The sequence below is a fragment of the Dermacentor silvarum genome, chromosome 3 (assembly GCF_013339745.2).
Source record: "Dermacentor silvarum isolate Dsil-2018 chromosome 3, BIME_Dsil_1.4, whole genome shotgun sequence".
Lineage (NCBI taxonomy): Eukaryota > Metazoa > Arthropoda > Arachnida > Ixodida > Ixodidae > Dermacentor > Dermacentor silvarum.
This window is the reverse complement of record NC_051156.1, coordinates 14137709-14161924: the sequence shown is the minus strand read 5'-3', so window position 1 is coordinate 14161924 and position 24216 is coordinate 14137709. Positions and strand designations below refer to the sequence as shown.

At 41.7% G+C, this 24216-nt stretch overlaps 1 long non-coding RNA gene across 1 annotated transcript; it reads left to right on the top strand.

The window, feature by feature from the left end:
• The first annotated feature begins 803 nt into the window (after positions 1-803).
• On the top strand, positions 804-18871 carry LOC125944464 (uncharacterized). The gene is made up of 3 exons (XR_007466215.1): positions 804-924; positions 17738-17779; positions 18603-18871. It is a non-coding gene; the product is annotated as an uncharacterized LOC125944464 (long non-coding RNA).
• The last annotated feature ends 5345 nt before the right edge of the window (positions 18872-24216 follow it).

Genomic DNA, 24216 nt, shown 5'->3' with positions numbered 1-24216 from the left:
AACGGCATTGCCTCCATGTTAAATATGGGCAAGATGGTGGGAAGAGTAATATGTAAGCATAATAAATAAATATGTTTTTTAAAGAGTGCGTTTCCCTTAGTTGTTAGCCCTTAGCGCACAATAGAATGAAACAAGTTTGGGTGATCTCTGCGACGTGGTGTCCATATTTTACATGAAAGCCTAGGTCTATTCTGTAACACGTAGAGACGGGGTGCTGGCCAGTGTGCTGGGAAACTGCTTGGCCACCACGCGCAATCTACGCTGTTATACTTTGCCGGTAGCAAATCGTAGCGCAGAAGCACAGGTACAAATGTTTAATAAATGGGACGGCATGCTGTCTACCGTTCGTCATGATGTCAAACTAACAAGCACGAACAGCGACAATTGTGTACGTTGCTGGTCCGGTTGCTTCACGTATTAAAATAAATATTTCTTTTAATACATAACGATTAAAACTGTGCGCGCACACAGGGCGCGACCTTTGCGATGTTTGAATTTTGCACTATTTCCCGCGCGCTCCGTTCGTGACCGGCCGGCGCACTGCGTTACCGCGACAAAGAAAATAGTTCCTGGAGGAAGCTAAGCAGAAAATTTTCACACTCTTGAAAACCACAGAAATTGTTAAGAAATACCATTATATTACAAGATTTGTTAATAAATATGGCAATTCATATCTGTGAGAGCGTGGATTTGTATGCGCATTTTTGTTTGAATGCGCGCTTGCGCTGTTGACTCTTTGGCGGATTCCGGAACTTTGTGCGTGCGGCGGTATGTGTGCGGGTTGCGTGATGAGTTTGCTTCGTTTTCTGTGCCCTTTGCCTCGCTGTGACATCTTTGGTATATTACAACTTATTGCTCGGTCTTTACGGGCTACACGTTGCCTCAAAGATCACCATGATCGCCTCCGACTCAGCCACATCGAAGGTGAGTGAGTGTTTCGAATTCCACTTGCTCGTTTATTGCGACGCTATCAGAAAAAGTGCGTACAGAGCCCGTGCGTGTCTTCAACGCGCCTCTGTGCTCGTTTTCATTACTAGTACTATCCTTCCGTTGCGAGAATTGGTTGTGCAGCACTAGATTTGTGATATTGAGCATGAAGTTTTGTCCTGATATAACTTCACAGCGCGCTTGCCGACGTAAAGCAGCTATGTGGAGCCAGCTAAAACAGGGCATGTTGTGTCACGGCCGGGCTCGACTGGCGCGCGCGCTCGCTTCTTGCGAACGCGCGCGCCAGTCGAGCCCGGCCGTGGTTGTGCGCGCCACGATTTTTGGTGCGGTGTTCCAGCACCGATTGAAATTAGCCTTATTAATGAGCGCTCGGGGGGAGGGGGGTGCTCTGAGTTTTGGTGGGCAGCTATGTGGAGCCAGCTAAAACAGGGAATGTTGTGCGCGCCACGATGTTTGGTACGGTGTTCCAGCACCGATTGAAATTAGCCTTAATAATGAGCGCTCGGTGCTTTTCCGTTTTCGTGGAAACAATGCGACGTGAAATAATCCGAACTGTACTGTAATCAAGTATATTTCGTTCTCGCAACGCCGTCCATTGACGTGCATCTACTACATGGCGTGTCGGGATCGGCGAAAATATGCGCGGGGCGTTTTGCCGTTCTAATGTATTCTACTGCGCTGTTCGCTTGAGAATCGAGTGCCCAGAGTCCGCTGACACGCCGTGCGGTAGACACGCGCTGTGGCGCGATAATAATAAAGAATTGCAATGGCGTATATGTGATTCTATGTGATAGGTGAGATAAAAAAGGGCTGATGCCAGTGAATGCTGTGAAATCATCAGGTTATGTGTGGTTTGTTTTCCACCGGTACGCGCGGGGTGAACTTTTTTTTAACCATTATCTGCCTTCGGCGCCATCGAGTACTTCGCGCTAACGCCTTCGCGTAGGCGCTCTATATTCACGGAAAAGGCAGATTCTGTGGGATGCTATGTTCTGCTTTAGTGGGATGAAACATTCAAAATAATGTCATCGTGTGAAGTTTTAGCCTTTGGCCCTTCAGTAACTGATTGATATAACTAAGTTCGAAAATCAGTAAAGGAACGAGATGCTTGGGCATATTTGCCGTTTCGTCCCACTGTGCTCCCAGTGGCATGTAAGCGTTATCGACAAATGTCAAAAATTATCAAGGCTTTTTATGAGATAGAAGCAGACAGCTATGTCAATAAGTTATTTTTGCTTCGAATTCACACACTAAAGAGGAGAGAGAGTTAAAGGGGAGCGTATCCTTGTGATCTAAATGACGCTTTCCCATAAGCTTGGAACAGTGGTTTGTTGGTGGAGCAGTTCTGTGGAATACTTAGAGAGTAAGCAAACTGCAGTAGCAGCAGTTAGACGGGGAGTAAAAAATGCAACACTGGTTTTATATGAACGAGCTACCTTTAAGATGTGGCCGCAACGGTTCATGCAGTAGATGAGCAAAAATAATTTTAAAATTTTGGAGAGAAATTAAAAATAAATTATTTTCCCACCTCACACAGCCAGTGGCAAGAGCAGCCATGCTTTAATGTTTTCAATCAGTCATTTATATCCATCCATTTATGTCGGCCTAATCGTCCATGTAGATGTTTTGATTGTTGCTTTTGAGTTATCGTGGCGTCACATTTTAATACTGACATCTGTTTTCAGAATCAAAATGAGCCTGGAGATGCCACAGCCGGAATGCAAAAGGTGAATTCTTTGGCCATTCATCATCTAGCGTCACCATGATCAAATGCACTGTTGCCAGGAGAATGTATTGCTGGGAGATATTCTCCTTAAGATTTAGCAAAAATGGTAGCATTAAGTGTCTCCTTTGCGATTTTGCATAGCGTTTGATTTGCGAGTCGATTCATTTATTTGATGAGGTGGGCAGTTGGCACACCCTGCCTTTGTGTCTTATGTACACATTCAGCTGAGTAGGTCTGGGACACAGCAAGCGAATCTGATGTGTAGTGGTAATCGCATTAACGTCGACAGTTATCTTACTGTTTGAGCTGCTACTGCTGCTTGCCAACACAAGCAGCAGTTGCCCACGATGGCGTGAAAGAGGTTCATTGAAGAATGGCACATACTCTGAGTAACATACCCAGAGATCCAAGCAGGTCCATCAGATGGTTATTAACCCACTTCCCTCAACATAGCAGCCCTACCCATTAGGCCATTGACCACCTAGTGACACAAACTGGCTGGAAAATAGTTAGACAGACACCCGAAAGTATGTGAAGTATCCTAAAAATGCTACTTGCATTAAAGTTTTCAATGCTTTGGTTTACTTACTATTTTATATTGTACTGGGTGAATCCTTGTTTTTCTGAAGCACATGGCATCCTAACAGCATAACAAGCTATGACATTAGCTTTAGTTGTTTTTATTAGTGACATTAGTTGACATTTTATGTATGGAGCAGGCAGTATTTCTGTGATTTATTCGGAGTGTGGCTGTTGTGTAAATGTGCTTAAAATCCTTAAACTACCTCACTAATATTATTTACCTAAACGTGCCGTTTGACATAGGTTGGAGAAGTGCTCATTTAGATGATCCTGGTGCAGCTTGCCATGGTGGACCAGGCAAGTTTGCAAGGGCCTTGATTCACCATGTGTTCACAGAGAACCTCATGGGCCACACATTTCTCGGAAACACCACCACCAATAGGCAAAAAGAGGCTCTTGGCCTTATCAGGGTCAGCGCTGTTATAGGCAAGTACCGTACATCATTTTACCCATTGCGTTTTTGCCTTCACATTTTGTACTTGGAATTACCAGCTTGCTATTAGCACAACAAATGACTTTCAAGTAGCCTGTGTCTGCAACTACGTGCTACAATAGCCTACTATTTGGAATGAATGTTCATTTGATCTCAAGTCTCTAACGCCTCCATACTAAAGTGCTAAATTTTAAAAGCAGCCTTAACTGCCAGAAGTGATTGGTGGCTCCAACTGACAAAGTTAGGTGTATTTGCGCATTAGTTGCACTACTTGACTCTCATTGCAATGAACAGTTGCAATGAAGCAACTACCAATCTGTAGTACCAATCTGTGAAGCTTGCTACCAATCTGGTGCTATAGCGGGTGTGCTTCAGTAGCCTGAAAGTGTTGTTATAGGAATTGTGGAGAAGCTATGCTCAAGTGCAGTTACTGCTCAACTCGAGGGACAGCACTTCTACCAAATTTCAGCAATCAAAATGGCCCTCCAGATTCTGTAACGCAAAACATAGTGGTTTCACCTATTTCAACAGACCACATTGAATTAAAGTGGCGCCTGTCTTGAAGGAGGTCCATGTGGTGGCAGACAGTAGCCTTTAAGCAGAATGAGCTTAAGTTACGGGGCATAATTGTTTGGTTGTTTCGATGAAAGCAACAATAGGAACAGTTGCCAAATTCGTTGTCAACATTGCTATGTTTAGCAATGTCCATTCATTCTAGGCACTCAACCAATTAAGATCCAATTTATCATATTGTATTCTAGGATGTGGAAAAAACAAAGGTATTTATTTGACTTTTCCTCACGTTCCCATAAAATGATCAGTACTCAATTGGCCCTTGGCAGCTACTACATAAAGCTTCTTACAGAACATGAGGCATGTCCACAGCTTCCACTCTGAAATTGTTAGAAATGTCTCCTGCTTTCTTAATTCAAGGACGCACTTGCTTGTTTTCAGCGTTATTATAAACCAGTGCTCAAGTACTATGGGTTTAGATTTATCAAAGATTGAATGAGCTTTGTAGGTGTTCATGTTTAACCCTTTGAGGATCACATATTTTCTGGCAAACGTCCCCCAATTTAAGCGTTATATTTTTATTCTGGATTGTTCTTCAGAGTGACCTTTCAAGAAAAAAAATGGGTAAATAACTTTTTAGGTCTCAAAGTGACAAAGGTTTCTTAGTGTCCGCTGTTTTGTTTGTAGTGTCCGCTGTTTTAGTGTCCGCTGTTTTGTTTTGTAGCATGCAGGGCAAACTAGCATAATCACATTTTTTAAATGTAATGACACTCACAAAACATTAAACTAGGTGAATACTCCCAAACTACTGCAGTGATGGGCACCATATGATAAAGAGAAAGATCAGTTTTGGAAGAAGCCAAGGGGCAACAGCACAATCAGGATTTTTGTAGAAGTCGCAGAAGGGTACAGAATCTGTAATGTGATGCTTGAGGACACTTCATTCTTAAAAGGTATGCTTATTTATATGTTCTTTCGTCGCCTGATATTTATGGTCGTGACCACACGATTTGTTTCCACCACTCTACATGCATGGCAGTGACCCTCAAAGGATTAGCAGAGCCAGTCCACTTGCATATTTCTCTTGTAAGACTGAGCATTTCTTCGTATTTCTTCTTCGCATTTATTTGTGTTAGTGTAACCAGGTCGGCGTGCAACTGCAGTAAATCCTCGTTATAAGCAGTATTTTTTTTTCAGTAGAGAGGCATAAGAATGGTCATCACGATGCGAGAAGTGCACTCCAGTAGCATATGAGCTTGTAAAACAAATTCAGATATACCACACTCAATTCTGGCCGCATAACCGTATTTGGAGCAACTCCTGCAAGGAAAAGTGCAATAAAGTGCGGCACATTTTGATTATGATTGTTGAGAGAACTAATTTTAGTTGCGAATAGTCTACCTTTAAGTTTTTTCACCAACAGTATGAAGTCTTTTTTCCACCATTTTGTTCCTAAGCAAGCAACGTTCAAATTTTCACAGCAATGATATTCATGAAGTTATTCTGCCACAGTGGGCTTTTCCTGTTTGCCTTCTGCATATTGTACTAAGTGGAGTCCTTCGGTGCCACTCCACTTTGAAAGCGGGTCATTCTCTAGAATTGAACTCGTGAAAACTTGGAATAAACAAAACAAATGAAACAGTTTCATTATAACAGGGCGTACTGTATGTCGCACTTTTGCATGTGGAACATTGATCTTTAACGTCATGCTGTTTTCCCTTTTTTTACAGGCTTTACCTGTCACATGTTTCCTGGGACAAACATGACCTACATTAAGAACACTCTGGCCTCACTTCTCGCAAGGGATCTGAAGTGTCCAGAAGAGCTCAAGTCTGTGGACAGTTCAAGTGTTGTGCACTTGCAGCCCTGAACATTTTTTTTATTATTATGATGTTTATAGTCACCTGAAAAGCCCAGGTTGGATGGTTCGGACACAAGTACTGTGTTGTGATCAATAATTAATTGCACAAGTGTTGCGCTTTGTATTTTAGTACATTTTTACGTAAATGTTTAATATATTTCTACAAAAGCTAGTGTTTCTTGACTATTTTATTTCATAGGTATCTCGGGTCATTTCATGCCAAGACTGTTCCATGACGGCACACCATTTGAAGTTTGTTTGATAAAGTAAAAGTAGGTACAGTGAGAAATTTTACAGAAAATTAGGTTTCATACATACACCAGAAAGCGGAATGTGTGCTATTGTCAGAGTGGTTCTGTTTAAGAAAAACTACATATTAACATATGTTTGTAGTAATGGTTTGTTTTACTATTTCAAAACAGTAAGAATTAAGTGTTAAAGTTTTCTTAAATTCAGAGTGCAACAACAGTTCTTGGGCAAGGCAGCGATGTGCTTTCTTTCATGTACGCATGAAATCTGATTTCTTGCAAATTCTTTCATTCTAACTTTTCTGCGGCACTCAAAAGTTTTAAAAAAATTTCCTCATGCCAGTTCCATTTAAGTCTTCCAGCAGGTAACTAATGGCCACGGTCTATCAGATATAAATCTTTAGTCAAAGTGAATAAATCGCTTGGTATGTAATGACCTGTCCAGGAACGTTAGTAATCGTGGCGGAAAACGCAAGTGGATCGTGCAACAAGCAATGCAGTACAATAAACTGCTGCCATGGCACAATTTATTGTAATTATCATGTCGTTTCAGAGGTAGATAACGTTTAGTAAAATGGGCACACCATTTAACCCATAAATAAGAGTCTCAGTGGGCTCATGCAGATTGTGCCGTGATTATTAAGTTACTGGCTACCAAATATAGAAATCAAGTTCATTTTAAATGGTATTTACTGTAATGCTTGTATAATATTTTCTATGTATTACAATTTTGAGAAATGTTTTACTTTAGGGCCACACAAACTTTACATCTCTCAGTATTCAATTTCGTTATTTTATCAAGCTGCTGGCAGTTTGTAGATTGCGTTAGGAATTTTTTGATCGCAAGGCACACATGGCTGTACAGTTAACAAATGTTTGGCTTCAATAAACAATTCATCTAGAAAAAAAATGCTTTTTGAGCTGCTGATTTTGTGAAGGAGTATTGATTTTGTGTGTTAAGTCAATTAAAATATGGGCTTAATGGTTCTGCTAGCAGCTCTATAATATGTTTTATAACAGGCTATATCTAAAAGTGGTTTTGATCCCTGGGTGACCCAGGTCTTCAATACAGAAATGCCTGAATTTAAGTTTGCCCCTGTCCTCTAGTATGCAAGGACCACATCAATATGGATGGCATCAGTGGTAATGCCATGGGACTCAACGTAGCTCAGCGGTATTTAAAGAAAAGCCTAGTGCAGTTTTCTACACTATTCACCAAACAGCATATTTCAGTGGGCTCTCAAGTGATTTCAATAGTGACGTTCAACACTGCTCCAATAATATTTAAATGGTGTTGCATTATTGACTAACATTGCTTGTTGGGATAATATAATGGAGGCAAAAGACGTAATGCATCAGAAACAGGACACAAGAGGAAGAACACAGACAACACACATGTTTGGTGCTTAACGTGTGTGTTGTCTGTGTTCTTCCTCTTGTGTCCTGTTTCTGATATGTAGCAACTTTTGCCTCCATCAAGCAATATTGACGTTTAACGCTCATCCAATAGTACTTCAATGGGGTTTCAATATTGATGTTCAACAATGCTTCAATAATATCTCAATGGGGTTTCAATATCAATGTTCAATACTGCTCCAATAATATTTCAATGGGGTTTCAATATTGACATTCAACACAGTTCCAACATTATGTCAATAAGGTTTCAATATTGGCATTCAACATATTTCAACAATGTTTCAACAGGTTTTCAATATTGACATTCAACACATCTTCAACAGTTCTTCAATGGGTTTTCAATATTGGAATTCAACATGATTTCAACAATCCATCAATGACTTCTCAAATTGAAACGACCCAATGATGTTTCAACAAAATGTCGCGGGCCAATTTTCAACACCTGTCAACAATTTCCTCAAAATCTTTCAACAAAGCCTCAATGTGCTTTCAATGCTATTTGTTGACATTGACCAATGACTTTTCAACAACTTTTCAACAATTTTTTTTGTAAGGGTATGGCACAGGTGACGGAAAAACTTAGCGAAAAGGAGAGCGCATTTTTTTTTATGTGCGCCACATTGGGTTGAATTAGATACAGACGTAGCACTCCGAAGAAAAATTTCCGCTCAATATCCCAGTGGGTATGGTAGGATCCAATCCTAGCCAACATTGTCGTTAGGTCTCCGTCCGCTCGTACCGGATGGAATTACCGTATAACTTTTTGCCCCTAGAAAACGACCCGCTCGATTTGAAACTCATTGACAGGAGCGTTTCATTCTTTTCACGTTACCAGAAAATCTCGTCCCGCGCGCCGCTTATAACGACAGCTGGCTTCTGGCCAATTGTGTGAGGCGAAACCGAACGTTTTGTTTTCGAACGAAGATTGCGCCCCTGGCCTAAGTATGCCAAGACTGCAATTCGCATTAAAAATCGCTTGCTGCGGAGGGAGCCGAACCCACAACCTCCGCATGACGCATGCGGTGCACTATAAATTTTGCAACAGCGGCGGTTGTTCCAATGTCCAAGTTATTCCGTGTTTTTAAATGTGTACAAGATCTAACGCGGGAAGTGTTAGCCAGCGTCCCTGAGGTCATGGCGGCAGATGTGCAACACCCTTTTGACCGGTAGCGCCATGTAGTGCGTGAAATTTCGCAGCAAGTAGCTGACCAATAAACCCTCGTATGTTATTAGAAGACATCAAACCTGCCGGAGTCGAGACCACCCCTCCGCAGTGAACGAGAAGAAGGGCTAATGTGAAGAAACTTTTGTATAGTCACAACTATATGAACGACAGACATTGAAGCCAAGGAAAGCATACGGTAGTTATTTATAGTTTTATTGCGATAGCAATTCTATGGACACTTCCAGGCACATTCCCGTCGTCGTCGGCGTCGCGTTGACGTTACGTATGAAGTCCAAGTGCGATAACATCGTGGCCACGCGCTGTATGTTATGGGTGCGAGGGAAAGCGTGCGAATGTGATCCGAGGGTGGTGGCTCGGTCTCTCGGAGCAGTCGCCGGCGTAGCATAATTGGTAGTGCAACCTAGAGATGGTAGTTCGGCTAGTAAGTAATTCATCCTTGTCTGTTACTTCTGGGCGAAAAAGAACATAATTCACACGTACGCACGCACTAAAACACAAACCCTCCGAAGAACGCCCTCCCCCCCCTCCCTCCCACACATACACAAAATTTTAGCAACACGAGAACAAGGTAAGAGCAGGAGCCAACATTTCGACAAGTGGACTTGTCTTTTTCAAGGCGACATATGCTCTCCTCGGCACAGTATATACAGGTATGGTTCTTCTAGAGGAAGAGATAAGGTAAGGCGGGTGAGTGAGGTAACGAGCGAGAGTGCGTTAGCGCGGAGGGTGTAGAATTGAAAAGAAAGATAATGCGCTACTGCTAGTCGGTGGAGGAATTTGAGGCAGCGCCTTGTGTTATCCGATTTACGCGTCAATGTAGGTTCCTCTTTTCGTGGAACGGGCCTGGGCGACGGGAGGGGGCTATATGTCACGTTGAAAAACACAAGTCCACTTGTCGAAACGTTGTTCTCGTGTTGCCCATCGTCTTGAATTTTCATCTCCCGTATTCACCGTGTTTTACCTGGATACACACACTTTGTCACATTTGTGCTTCGCGCTGGTTTGAAAAAGTAGGAGGGCGTGCTTTCTGGGGGTGTTTGTGTGTGTAACTGCGTATGTTCATATATGAGTGTTCTGTAGCGCTCAGAAGCAATCTACCAAGATAGTGGTTCAATGCACGCACAATGTGTTGGTTGTGGGTTCGGCTCCTACCGGCGGCAAGGTGACTCGTCCACTTTGGTATTTCTGTACATTATGAGCGCTACAATTGAAATAAAACTCATATAACTACCAAGATGCTTTCCCTAATTGGCTTCATTATCTGTCGGCTTCGTTCTAACTGCCTGCTATTGGTTATAAGGTAATATACAAAATCATGTGGCAGGTTTCATCACTTCATGCACTCTAAGGTCAAGAACATGTGAAACTTGTAGGCAAACATTACGTCCCGAACTTACGCAGTTCCCACGCACTGTAGGAATTCATGTTTTGCGAACTGCAATGCCTTATCCCATGGTGGACCGAAGTGTTCCTGTAAGGCGAGCAATTGTGTGCGTGACGCAAGGGAATGTGACGGCCGCAGTAAGGCGGCGACGGGATGATGACGGGTTGGTTATACTCCGGTCAAGCATCGTTACAGTCCTGTTCCGTTGAGACCGGGATGTATCCCGAAAGTGGTACAATGTCGCACGGGGTTTAAGCTGCGCTAGCTAGCTACTACCAGGAAAGGTATGGTCAGTATGGGCCGATCCCAAAGGTGGTCCAGTAAAATACAGCGTCTTGAAGCGCTGGCTGCGAAGGCGAAAGAGAAACACTGGCCTACTCTCGCTTTTATAAGCAACCTGCTTCTGTGCGACGTAACGCGTGCGAAATAGAGGGGTAATGTTGACTCTTATTCGCACGTTTCATTGTTGCGTATGAGGCTGTAATGTAAACTAACACACACGCACGTGGCTTCACACGCGCTATGCGACACTAGACACACGGCAATCATCTCAAAAAGCTCGTTGGCGTTAGCACTAGCGAGTATGAGGGCAATTGGGGTCTGTTAGGACATCGGGCTGTTGTGCTGGGAGACCGAGTATTGATGTCCTCACACGACATGCCTTTCCTCTATTGGAGAGGCAGGAAAGGATGTGAGGCAGGAGCCTGCGTAAGGCAAAGTACCTGGTGTGCTGCAAAGAGTGCTCGGCGCCAAAATTAAAACCAAGCCAGTACGTTAGGTAAATCACGGCGCATTATACAAGGGACGACAGCAGAAATAAGAAACACGGAGCGCTAGCCACAGTTCCCGCTTTAGTCAAATCGGGACATTTTACGGTGGAGGCATACGTAAGTGTAGCGCAAATAAAAGGGACAGAAGTCGGGTGTGTGCAGAAATAATTGTCTGAAAAAAAATAACTATTGTTACACGGCTAAGGAAGTAGGCTGGGGCCGCATTCGCAAGGCTCTTTGTTCGTAAAAGCTCATTACCATTGGCTGGAAGCCTTCGCTAATGATTTGTCGAACACCAGGATTTGGTGGAATTTGTTTTAAGAACAGCTCTAGCGTAAGAGATATATGTTAATATGGGACCTGCATTTTAAACGTCTCGATAATAATGATGTTACCACATTACGTCATGGCTTCCGCACATATCCTGAGGGGCATGATTTGCCTCCGAATAATCCAATATAAATACAATGTATCATATTATCCCTTATAAAAATGACTGTTGAAATGTTGTTGGCATATTGTTGAGGAATTGTTGACACAATATCCTTTCAATAATGTCTCAATAGTTATTGAGCGTACACAACAATACCTCAACAATAAATTTGTTGAGCGCTTCACAACAGTAAAGTCATTGACTAATTGTTGTTGACATATTGTTGAATAATGTTGAATACTATTGAGAATTGTTGAGCAATATTGACATTGAATATATGTCGGAAACACACATGCATAGGCGTGTATGTGTTTTACACACATATATTGTTTTATTGTTCACTTAACCACCACTAAATATATAGAGTGTCACATTACTCGAACCAAAGGCCTATCTCCCGAGTCCTAACTGGGAGAGCTTGTGGCAAGACGACGCTGCCGCTGGCGTTCCGCTTCGTTTGCCCTAAATTCAGGGTCGGCGGCTCTTCGCTGACGTTTCGCCTGGGCTTCGGAAGCCGTCACGCTAGAATCAGCATGCTAGAATCGGACGACAAGCTTCGCTTACTAGAATCGGACGACAAGCTTTGCTTACGTAAGATATGCCTTTGCTTACGTAAGATGCTTACGACGACAAGCTTTGCTTTCAGATATATATTCAATGTCAATATTGCTCAACAATTCTCAATAATACTCAACATTATTCAACAATATGTCAACAACAATTAGTCAATGACTTTACCGTTGTGAAGCGCTCAACAACTTTATTGTTGAGGTATTGTTGTGTACGTTCAATAACTATTGAGGCATTATTGAAAGGATATTGTGTCAACAATTCCTCAACAATATGCCAACACCATATCAATACTCATTTTTATAAGAAACTCCACTTTATCGACAGAGGAAGAGCTGTTGATTTTGTCTCTTTGGGTCCCACGTATGACAGGGGCAGTTCAAAGAAGCGTTACAGGTCTCCGTGCCCACAGGGGATATGTGACATTGAGCTTGGACCTTTTCTGCACTGCCTCCAGGATGGGCCCACTTTAGCTGCCCCTGTATCTATCTGCCTTTTGAACGTCGCTATTGGAAATGACAAATAAAACTTCAGCGAAATAGAAGTTACAGCTTGTCAAGAAACATTTGGAAGAACTCGCAAGCAATATTTTTTTGTAATTTGTTTGGAGAGTAACTAGCATGTTTAGTAAAGGGTTTGTGCCAGAGACTGCATTTTTTCAAGTTTGGTTGCTCGGATGATCTCGTTTTGTTCTCGCAACTTGTCATAGTGGTTTTTGATGAGTGGCAAAGCCAGTGCCAAGCAGACACCATTTACTATTTTGTTTGCTCATATGTTTTGTTTATATCGAGTACAATGTATTGCATGTACGGTACGTTATATTGCACTCTACGTCCATACCACAGTTGTACTCATGCCTACGGGTGACTAAATTTCATTTTCAACTTGCCGGCATGTTCTCGTTTTGAGTGCCCGGATAAGAGCTTTGACTTTTGGCTCAAGGTCACTTGAAGATCGCCGACAACGGGAGTTAAAAGCATTTCATGCTTAAAAGAGTAGGCAACTTTAAACTTTGACTTAGGTGTTTCTTTTTGGCACTCGCATCCCGGCGTTGGTGTTCTCTGCTTTGGTTAGCAGTAATAATTGATTCCTGATGAATTATAATTATTCCACACACTTCAGCAACTCAACTTGAACTAAGCTTGTGCTTTGATATCATGTCTCTAAAGAAACCGATGGATTTTGCACTGTAGTACTTTTTTATTTTTTCCCAATTTATTTTTAATCTCGTCTCAGCTAATTAGTTATAATTATCCCAGACACTTCAGCAAGTCAGCTTGCCACAAAACTTATGCTTTGATATCATATCTATAATGAAAGTCATGAATTCTGAACTGAACCATTTTTTTTCTTTTTTTCTGATTTACTTGGATTGCGTCCCCGGTCATCTCAGCTAATTCATTCTAATTATTCCAGACACTTCAGTAACTCAACTTATAGCTAAACTTGTGCTCTGATATCATATATATAATGAAATTCGTGAATTTTGTACCGTATTTTTTTTCGATTTATTTTCACCTCCTGATCATCTCAGGAGGTGAACCGGAAGTACTGTCCGAAGAACAAATGGCACTCGACGCTCCTGCCACTAAAAACTTCCGATACAGCTTTCTATTGTTCAATACGTGCAACATAAAAGTGATTTTTTTCTTTTTCTTTTTTTTCCGAGCGTGAAAGAAGCCCGCGAATACACGCAAAATTGCCGCAAAACTAGCCGCTCTAGGCACTATGCGTGTATCCGCGGGCTTCTTTCACGCTCGGAAAACACTTTTATGTACCACGTATTGGGCAACAGAAAGCTGTATCGGGAGTTTTTCCTGTTGCTCTATAATTTTCTGATTGACACTTTTCATCTAAATATAATATCCGAGAAGCTAATTATTTATTATTAATTGAATAATAATTATTATTTAAAATGATTATCTAAATATTTATCTAATGCAAAAAATTGAGTATCTGTAAGCGACGGCAAAAAACATTACTTTGGTTCTGTCCAGCTACGTTTAATTTGCATATATTTAAGTGTCGGTGCAAGAAAGTTACCAAAATTTTTAAAAATCGCTTGTAGCAGGTACTATAAATCTTATCGCTTAGCTTGGTTATTCGAAGAAACGGACATTAGTAACACAAGAAATTGAAACTAATATTCTAATAATTAACAAAAAATGACTAATGAACTTCTTAGTTAATTATTTTACGACACATATTGCAATACATGAATTGTAGCCGGTGAGTTTGCAAGACGCATCCACCTAAAATGAATTTCCAGGATAATACCAGTTTTGAGATATTATTGCCCAAAGTGTGGGACGAAATACATGGGCGTTTTAGTTACTTTTGTGCTTTGATGTATAAAACAGCATTTTGGTAACAAAGTAAGAGTAACAACAGTGCATTTTTACGGCGAGTTTGATGGCGCATATCTCCAAATTGGTGTCATTCTGGAAATTCATTCCAAGTGGATACGCCTGACAAGCTCACCGGCTCAAATTCGTAAATCGCAATATGTGTCGTAAAGTAATAAAATAAGAAGTTAATTAGTGATTTCTTGTTAATTAGTTGAAGCTATGTTTGGATTGCGCGTGCTACTAATGTCCGCCTCATCGCTTAACCCAGCTCAATGATAAGAATTATGCTACCTGCCACAGGCGATTTCTAAAAATTCCGTAAAACTTAAAGATGACCACCCTGTATATATATATATATATATATATATATATATATATATAGACACAAAATTGGAGCACAAGACAAACGTCTCAACAAGCAGTGACCAATGACCGATGATTGGGCACCTCCTGCATTCCCATCGGCTTCTATTGTAAGTGGCCAGTGCCCTGTCTGTGTCAGAAAACGGAATTGCCTCCATGTTCAATATGGGCAAGATGGTGGGAAAAGTAGTATGTAAGCATAATGAACAAATATGTTTTTAAAGAGTGCGTTTAGTTTAGTTGGTAGCCCTTAGCGCACAATAGAATGAAACAAGTTTGGGTGATCTCTGCGACGTGGTGTCCATATTTTACATGAAAGCCTAGGTCTTTTCTGTAACACGTAGAGACGGGGTGCTGGCCAGTGTGCTGGGAAACTGCTTGGCCACCACGCGCAATCTACGCTGTTATACTTTGCCGGTGGCAAATCATAGCGCAGAAGCACAGGTACAAATGTTTAATCAATGGGACGGCATGCTGTCTACCGTTTGTCATGATGTCAAACTAACAAGCACGAACAGCGACAATTGTGTACGTTGTTGGTCCGTAGTTCATTTCGCGCCGGTTGCTTCACGTATTAAAATAAATATTTCTTTTTAATACAAACGATGAAAACTGTGCGCGCACACAGGGCGCGACATTTGCGACGTTTGAATTTTGCACTATTTCCCGCGCGCTCCGTACATGACCGGCCGGCGCACTGCGTTACCGCGATAAAGAAAATAGTTCCTCAAGGAAGCTAAGCAGAAAACTTTCATACTCCTGCAAATCACATAAATTGTTAAGAAATACCTTTATATTATAAGATTTGTTAATAAATATTGCAATTCATGTCTATGAAAGCGTGGATTTGTATGCGCGTTTTTGTGTGAATGCGCGCTTGCGCTGTTGACTCTTTGGCGCATTCCGGAACTTTGTGCGTGCGGCGTATGTGTGCGGGTTGCGTGATTAGTTGGCTGCGTTTTCTGTGCCCTTTGCCTCGCTGTGACATCTTTGGTATATTCCAACCTGTTGCTCGCTCTTTATGGGCTACACGTTGCCTCGAAGAAGATCACCATGATCGCCTCCGACTCAGCCAAATCGAAGGTGAGTGAGTGTTTCGAATTCCACTTGCTCGTTCATTGCGACGCTTTCAGCAAAAGTGCGTACAGAGCCCGTCCGTGTCTTCCACGCGCCTCTGTGCTCGTTTTCATTACTCGTACTATCCTTCCGTTGCGAGAATTGGTTGTGCAGCACTAGATTTGTGATATTGAGCATGAAGTTTTGTCCCGATTTAACTTCACAGCGCGCTTGCGGCGACGTAAAGCAGCTATGTGGAGCCAGCTAAAACAGGGCATGTTGTGCACGCCACGATTTTTGGTACGGTGTTCCAGCACCGATTGAAATTAGCCTTATTAATGAGCGCTCGGTGCTCTGCCGTTTTGGTGAGCAGCTGTGTGGAGCCAGCTAAAACAGGGTATGTTGTGCGCGCCACGATTTTTGGTACGCTGTTCCAGCACCGATTGAAATTAGCCTTATTAATGAGCGCTCGGGTGCTCTGCCGTTTTGGTGAGCAGCTGTGTGGAGCCAGCTAAAGCAGGGCATGTTGTGCGCGCCACGATTTTTGGTACGGTGTTCCAGCACCGATTGAAATTAGCCTTATTAATGAGCGCTCGGGGGTGCTCTGCCGTTTTGGTGAGCAGCTGTGTGGAGCCAGCTAAAACAGGGCATGTTGTGCGCGCCACGATTTTTGGTACGGTGTTCCAGCACCGATTGAAATTAGCCTTAATAATGAGCGCTCGTGCTTTGCCGTTTTGGTGGAAACAATGCGACGTGAAATAATCCGAACTGTACTGTAATCAAGTATATTTCGTTCGCGCAACACCGTCCATTGACGTGCATCTACTACATGGCGTGTCGGGATCGGCGAAAATATGCGCGGGGCGTTTTGCCGTTCGAATGTATTCTGCTGCGCTGTTCGCTTCAGGATCGAGTGCCCAGAGTCCGCTGACACGCCGTGCGGTAGACACACGCTGTGGCGCGATAATAATAAAGAATTGCAAGGGCGTATATGTGATTCTATGTGATAGGTGAGATAAAAAAGGGCTGATGGCAGCGAATGCTGTGAAATCATCGGTTTATGTGTGGTTTGTTTTCCGCCGGTAGGCGCGCGGTGAACTTTTTTTTTTTTTAGCCATTATCTCCCTTCGACGCCATCGAGTACTTCGCGCTAACGCCTTCGCGTAGGCGCTCTATATTCCCGGAAAAGGCAGATTCTGTGGGATTCTATGTTCTGCTTTAGAGGGATGAAACATTCAAAATAACGTCATCGTGTGAAGTTTCAGCCTTTGGCCCTTCAGTAACTGATTGATTTAACTAAGTTCGAAAATCAGCAAAGGAACGAGATGCTTGGACATATTTGCCGTGTCGTCCCACTGTGCTTCCAGTGGCATGTAGGCCTTATCGACAAATGTCAAAAATTAGCAAGGCTTTTTATGAGATAGAAGTAGACAGCTATGTCAATAAGTTATTTTTGCTTTGAATTCACACTCTAAAGAGGAGAGAGAGTGAAAGGGGAGCGTATCCTTGTGAACTAAATGACGCCTCGACATAAGCTTGGAACAATGGTTTGTTCGTGGTGCAGTTCTGTGGAATACTTAGAGAGTAAGCAAACTGCAGTAGCAGCAGTTAGACGGGGAGTAAAAAAATGCAACACTTGTTTTATATGAACGAGCTACCTTTAAGATGTGGTCACAACAGTTCAGTAGATGAGCAAAAATAATTTTAAAATTTTGGAGAGAAATTAAAAATTTATTTGCCCACCTCACACTGCCAGTGGCAAGAGCAGCCATGCTTTAATGTTTTCAATCAGTCATTTATATCCATCCATTTATGTCGGCCTAATCGTCCATGTAGATGTTTTGATTGTTGCTTTTGAGTTATTGTGGCATCACATTTTAATACTGACATCTGTTTTCAGAATCAAAATGAGCCTGGAGACGCCACAGCCGGAATGCGAAAGGTGAATTCTTTGGCCATTCATCGTCTAGCGTCACCATGATCAAATGCACTGTTTCCAAGAGAATGTATTGCCGGGAGGTATTCTTCTTAAGATTTAGTAAAACTGGTAGCCTTAAGTGTCTCCTTTGCGATTTTGCATAGCCTTTGATTTGCGAGTCGATTAATTTATTTAATGAGGTGAGCAGTTGGCACACCCTGCCTTTGTGTCTTATGTACACATTCAGCTGAGTAGGTCTGGGACACAGCAAGTGAATCTGATGTGTAGTGGTAATCGCATTAACGTCGACAGTTATCTTACTGTTTGAGCTGCTACTGCTGCTTGCCAACACAAGCAGCAGTTGCCCAAGATGGCGTGAAAGAGGTTCATTGAAGAATGGCACATACTCTGAGTAACATACCCAGTGATCCAAGCAGGTCCATCAGATGGTTATTAACCCACTTCCCTCAACATAGCAGCCCTACCCATTAGGCCATTGACCACCTAGTGACACAAACTGGCTGGAAAATACTTAGAGACAGACACCCGAAAGTATGTGAAGTATCCTAAAAATGCTACTTGCATTAAAGTTTTCGATGCTTTGGTTTACTTACGATTTTATTTTGTACTGGGTAAATCCTTGTTTTTCTGAAGCACATGGCATCCTAACAGGATAACAAGCTATGGCATTAGTTTTATTTGTTTTTATTAGTTACATTAGTTGACATTTTAGGTCTGGAGCATGCAGTATTTCTGTGACTTATTTGGAGTGTGGCTGTTGTGTAAATGTGCTTAAAATCGTTAAACTACCTCACTAATATTTACCTAAATGTGCCGTTTCACATAGGTTGGAGAAGTGCTCATTCAGATGATCCTGGCACAGATTGCCATGGTGGACCAGGCAAGTTTGCAAGGGCCTTGATTCACCATGTGTTCACAGAGAAGAACCTCATGGGCCACTCACTTCTCGAAAACACCACCAGCAATAGGCAAAAAGAGGCTCTTGGCCTTATCAGGGTCAACGCTGTTATAGGCAAGTACCGTACATCCTTTTTCCCATTGCATTTTTGCATTCACATTTTGTACTTGGAATTACCAGCTTGCTATTAGCACAACAAATGACTTTCAAGTAGCCTGTGTCTGCAACTACGTGCTAGAATAGCCTACTATTTGGAATGAATGTTCGTTTGATCTCAAGTCTCTAACGCCTCCATACTAAAGTGCTAAATTTTAAAAGCAGCCTTAACTGTCAGAAGTGATTGGTGGCCACAACTGACAAAGTTAGGTGTATTTGCACATTAGTTGCTCTACTTGACTGTCCATGCAATGAACTGTTGCAATGAAGCAACTACCAATCTGTGAAGCATGCTACCAATCTGGTGGTATAGCGGGTGTGCTTAAGTAGCCTGAAAGTGTTGATATAATATAGGAATTGTGGAGAAGCTATGCTCAAGTGCAGTTACTGCTCAACTCGAGGCACAGCACTTCCACAAAATTTCAGCAATCAAAATGGCCCTCCAGATTCTGTAACACAAAACATAATGGTTTCACCTATTTCGACAGACCACATTGAATTAAAGTTGCTCCAGTCTTGAAGGAGGTCCATGTGGTGGCAGACAGTAGCCTTTCAGCAGAGGGAGCTTAAGTTACGGGGCATAATTGTTTTGTTGTTTCGATCAAGGCAACAATAAGAACAGTTGCCAACTTCGTTGTCAACATTGCTATGTTTAGCAATGTCCATTCATTCTAGGCACTCAACCTATTAAGATCCAATTTATCACATTGTATTCTAGGATGTGGAAAAAACAAACGTATTTATTTGACTTTTCCTCATGTTCCCATAAAATGATCAGTACTCAATAGGCCCTTCGCAGCTACTATATAAAGCTTGTTACAGAACATGAGGCATGTCCACAGCTCCCACTCTGAAATTGTTGGAAATGTCTCCTGCTTTCTTACTTCAAGGACGCACTTGCCTGTTTTCAGCGTTATTATAAACCAGTGCTCAAGCACTATGGGTTTAGATTTATCAAAGATTGAATGAGCTTTGTAGGTGTTCATGTTTAACCCTTTGAGGATCATATATTTTCTGGAAATATGTCCCCCAATTTAAGCGTTATATTTTTATTATGGATTGTTCTTCAGAGTGACCTTTCAAGAAAAACAATGGATAAATAATTTTTTAGGTCACAAAGTGACAAAGGTTTCTTAGTGTCCGTTGTTTTACACCATGTTTATTGTAGCATGCAGGGCAAACCAGCATAATCACGTTTTTTAAATGTAATGACACTCACAAAACATTAAACTAGGTGAATACTCCCAAACTACTTCAGTGATGGGCACCATAGGGTAAAGAGAAATATCAGTTTTAGAAGAAGCCAAGGGGCAACAGCACAATCAGGATTTTTGTAGAAGTCGCAGAAGGTTACAGAATCTGTAATGTGATGCTTGGGGACACTTCATTCTTAAAAGGTATGCTTATTTATATGTTCTTTCGCCGCCTCATATTTATGGTCATGACCACATGATTTGTTTCCGCCACTCTACATGCATGGCAGTGACCCTCAAAAGATTAGCAGAGCCAGTCTACTTGCATATTTCTCTTGTAAGACTGAGCATTTCTTCGTATTTCTTCTTCGCATTTATTTGTGTTAGTGTAACCAGGTTGGCGTGCAACTGCAGTAAATCCTCGTTATAAGCAGTATTTTCTTTTAAGTAGAGAGGCATAAGAATGGCCATCATAATGCGAGAAGTGCACTCCAGTATCATATGAGCTCGTAAAACAAATTCAGATATACCATACTCAATTCTGGCCGCATAACCGTATTTGGAGCAACTCCTGCAAGGAAAAGTGCAATAAAGTGCTGCACATTTTGATTATGATTGTTGAGAGAACTAATTTTAGTTGCCAGTAGTCTACCTTTAAGTTTTTTCACCAACAGTATGAAGTCTTTTTTTCCACCATTTTGTTCCTAAGCAAGCAACATTCACATTTTTCACACCAAGGATATTCATGAAGTTATTCTGCCACAGTGGGCTTTTCGTGTTTGCCTTCTGCATATTGTACTAAGTGGAGTCCTCCGGCGCCACTCCACTTTGAAAGCTGGTCATTCTCTAGAATTGAACTCGTGAAAACTTTGAATAAACAAAACAAATGAAAGTTTCATTATATCAGGGCACACTGCATGTCGCACTTTTGCATGTGGAACATTGATCTTAAACCTCATGCTGTTTTTTCTTTTTTTACAGGCTTTACCTGTCAGAAGTTTCCTGGGACGAACATAGCCCACATTAAGAAAACACTCTGGCCTCGCTTCTCGCAAGGGACCTGAAGTGTCCAGAAGAGCTCAAGTCTGTGGACAGTTCAAGTGCTGTGCACTTGCAGCCCTCAACATTTTTTTTATTATTATGTTTCTAGTCACCTGAAAAGCCCAGGTTGGATGGTTCAGACACAAGTACTGTGTTGTGATTAATAATTAATTGCACAAGTGTTGCACTTTGTATTTTAGTACATTTTAGGTAAATTTTTAATATATTTCTACAAAAGATAGTGTTTCTTAACTATTTTATTTCATTGGTATCTCGGGTCATTTCATGCCAAGACTGTTCCATGACGGCATACCATTTCAAGTTTGTTTGATAAAGTAAAAGTAGGCACAGTGAGAAATTTTACAGAAAATCAGGTTTCATACATACACCGGAAAGTGGAATCTGTGTTATTGTCGGAGTGGTTCTGTTTAAGAAAAACTACATATTAACATATGTTTGTAGTAATGGTTTATTTTGCTATTTCAAACCAGTAAGAATTAATATGTAAAAGTTTGCTTAAATTCAGAGTGCAACAACAGTTCTCGGGCAAGGCAGCGATGTGCTTTCTTTCATGTACGCATGAAATCTGATTTCTTGCAAATTCTTTCATTCTAACTTGTTTTGCAGCACTCAAAAATTGTAAAAAATTTTCCCCATGTCAGTTCCATTTAAGTCTTCCAGCAGGTAACTAACGGCCACTGTCTATCAGATAAAAATCTTTAGTAATAGTGAATAAATCTATCAGATAAAAATCTTTAGTAATAGTGAATAAATCGCTTGGTATGTAATGACCTGCCCAGGAACCTAGTAATGATGCCAGAGAATGCAACTGGATCGTGCAACAAGCAATACAGCACAATAAACTGCTGCCATGGCACAACTTATTGTAATTACCATTTCGTTTCAGAGGTAGATAACGTTTAGTAAAATGGCCACACATAATTTAACCAATAAGTAAGAATCTCAGTGGGCTCATGCAAATAGTGCCATGATTATTAAGTTACTGGCTACCAAATAGAGAAAGCAAGTACTTTTTAAATGTTTTTTACTGTAATGCTTGTATATTATTTATGTTCTATTTATTTCAATTTTTAAAAATGTTTTACTTTAGGGCCACGCAAACTTTACATCTCTCAGTACTCAACTTCGTTATTGTATCAAGCTGCTGGCAGTTTGTAGATTGCGTTAGGATTTTTTTGATCTCAAGGCACACATGGCTGTACAGTTAACAAATGTTTGGCTTCAATAAACAATTCATCAACAATTCATCAATTTGGCAGCAGCAGTTGCGGCGGCATGTCCCGCTTCTAAGAAAATTTCTTCTTGTCACCAGGTTGATCAGTTGCCTGGGTTCCTGTCTCGTCCTTGGTTCCTGCGTCGTCAGTGGCCACCGTGGGATATAACTTCCACGTGCGCTTGCACTCATTGCGAGGGCATTCAAGCGTCTGGACCCTGTACTGCCTGCTGCGTCTGCGCGGACTGCACGTGACTTCAACGAGGACCATATAAGGACGCAACAACAGCACTGACTCAATTTGGCAGCAGCAGTTGCGGCGGCATGTCCCCCTTCTAAGAAAATTTCTTGTCACCAGGTTTGTTGATTTCTTCTGTACACTATTTAAGGTTTATTCTGCCGCAACTGCTGCCCAAACGTCTCGTTTTACTGTTTGTAGTGTGTATATTCCGCTATGCCTACTACAGCGGAATTGGCGAAAAAAATTGCATCTCTTGAGGCAGTGCTGAATGATAAGTTGGACACGCTGATCGATGATTTGGTGGCACGGATTAACATCAAGTTGGAAAACTTAGGACTAGGTGAGCATGTTTCGCTCTGCGAAAGTGTTCGGTTCATGAGCAAAGAATTGGACACGATGAAACTAAAACAGGAAGAACTAGTAACCTCAAACAAGGCGCTCCTGTCACGTAATGAAGCACTAGAAAAAAGAGTGGCTGATCTCGAGCAATATTCGAGAATGAATAATGTGGGAAATTAAGGGAATCCCTACATCGCAGGGTGAAGATTGCGGAGCCATTCTGAAGCGAATTGGCGATGCTATCGAACTCCCTATATTAACCACTGATATCGACACGGCACACCGTGTTGCCTCTAGATCAAATGAAAAGAGCATCATTGCTCGCTTCTGCTCACGCGATAAGAAAAATGAGTTCATCAGGAAGGCGCGAAGGGCTAGGCTTCGCACTGATCACATTGGTTTCACTGGTGGCACTAACATGCCAATCTATGTGAACGACCACTTAACCATTGACAACAAGAAGGTGTTCTCGAAGGCGCTGGCACTCAAAAAAGAAAATAAGTGGAAGTACTTATGGACAGAAAACTGCCAGATAAAAGCCCGCAAGACTGATGACAGCAGGGTCTATCGCATTATCACTGAATCCGACCTTCGAATCTTCACGTGATGCATTGTAAATTCTTTTTCTTGCTTTTCTCCCTTTCTTTTTCATGGCCTTGCTCTCCCACGTTGACGTAAAATCTCGTCTTACCGTAAATAAACGATCGCTCATTCACTTCAATGCTCGTAGTCTTCGTAAGAACATAGATGAAATCACTAACTTCATCGCCTCACTTAAGCATGCCTTCACTTTCATCTGCATATCGGAGACTTGGCTTTCAGAAGCCGACAACAATCTGAGTGGTTTTCCATCTTATCAAGCAGAGTATTGCCACCGTCCAACTGACAGTCATGGTGGTGCCGCCATTTTTATTTCCCAAGATGTCACCTACACGCGTAGATTTGATCTGGCAGTTAACGTGAATCATTGTGAGTCAGTGTGGATAGAGGTCGACCGGTCATTCCTTAATCACAATAACAAGAACTTGATTCTTGGTTGCATTTATCGCTCACCGTCATCTTCCCTTAACGATTTCTTGCTCTGTCTTGACGTCGTATTGTCAAAGCTAACTTTTGAAAATAAGGCTGTTCTGATTGTAGGTGATGTTAATATTAACTTACTTGATACTGATTCCAATTCGTGCACAATTTACACTGACTGCTTTACTGGATATGGTTTCGAATCACTCATTGACTGTCCAACTAGATTAGCTTCTAGTGGGAGCGGTACGCTCATTGATCACGTGTTATCTAACATATCACCATCGCCTTTTCCCGGGGTTGTTGATACTGATATAA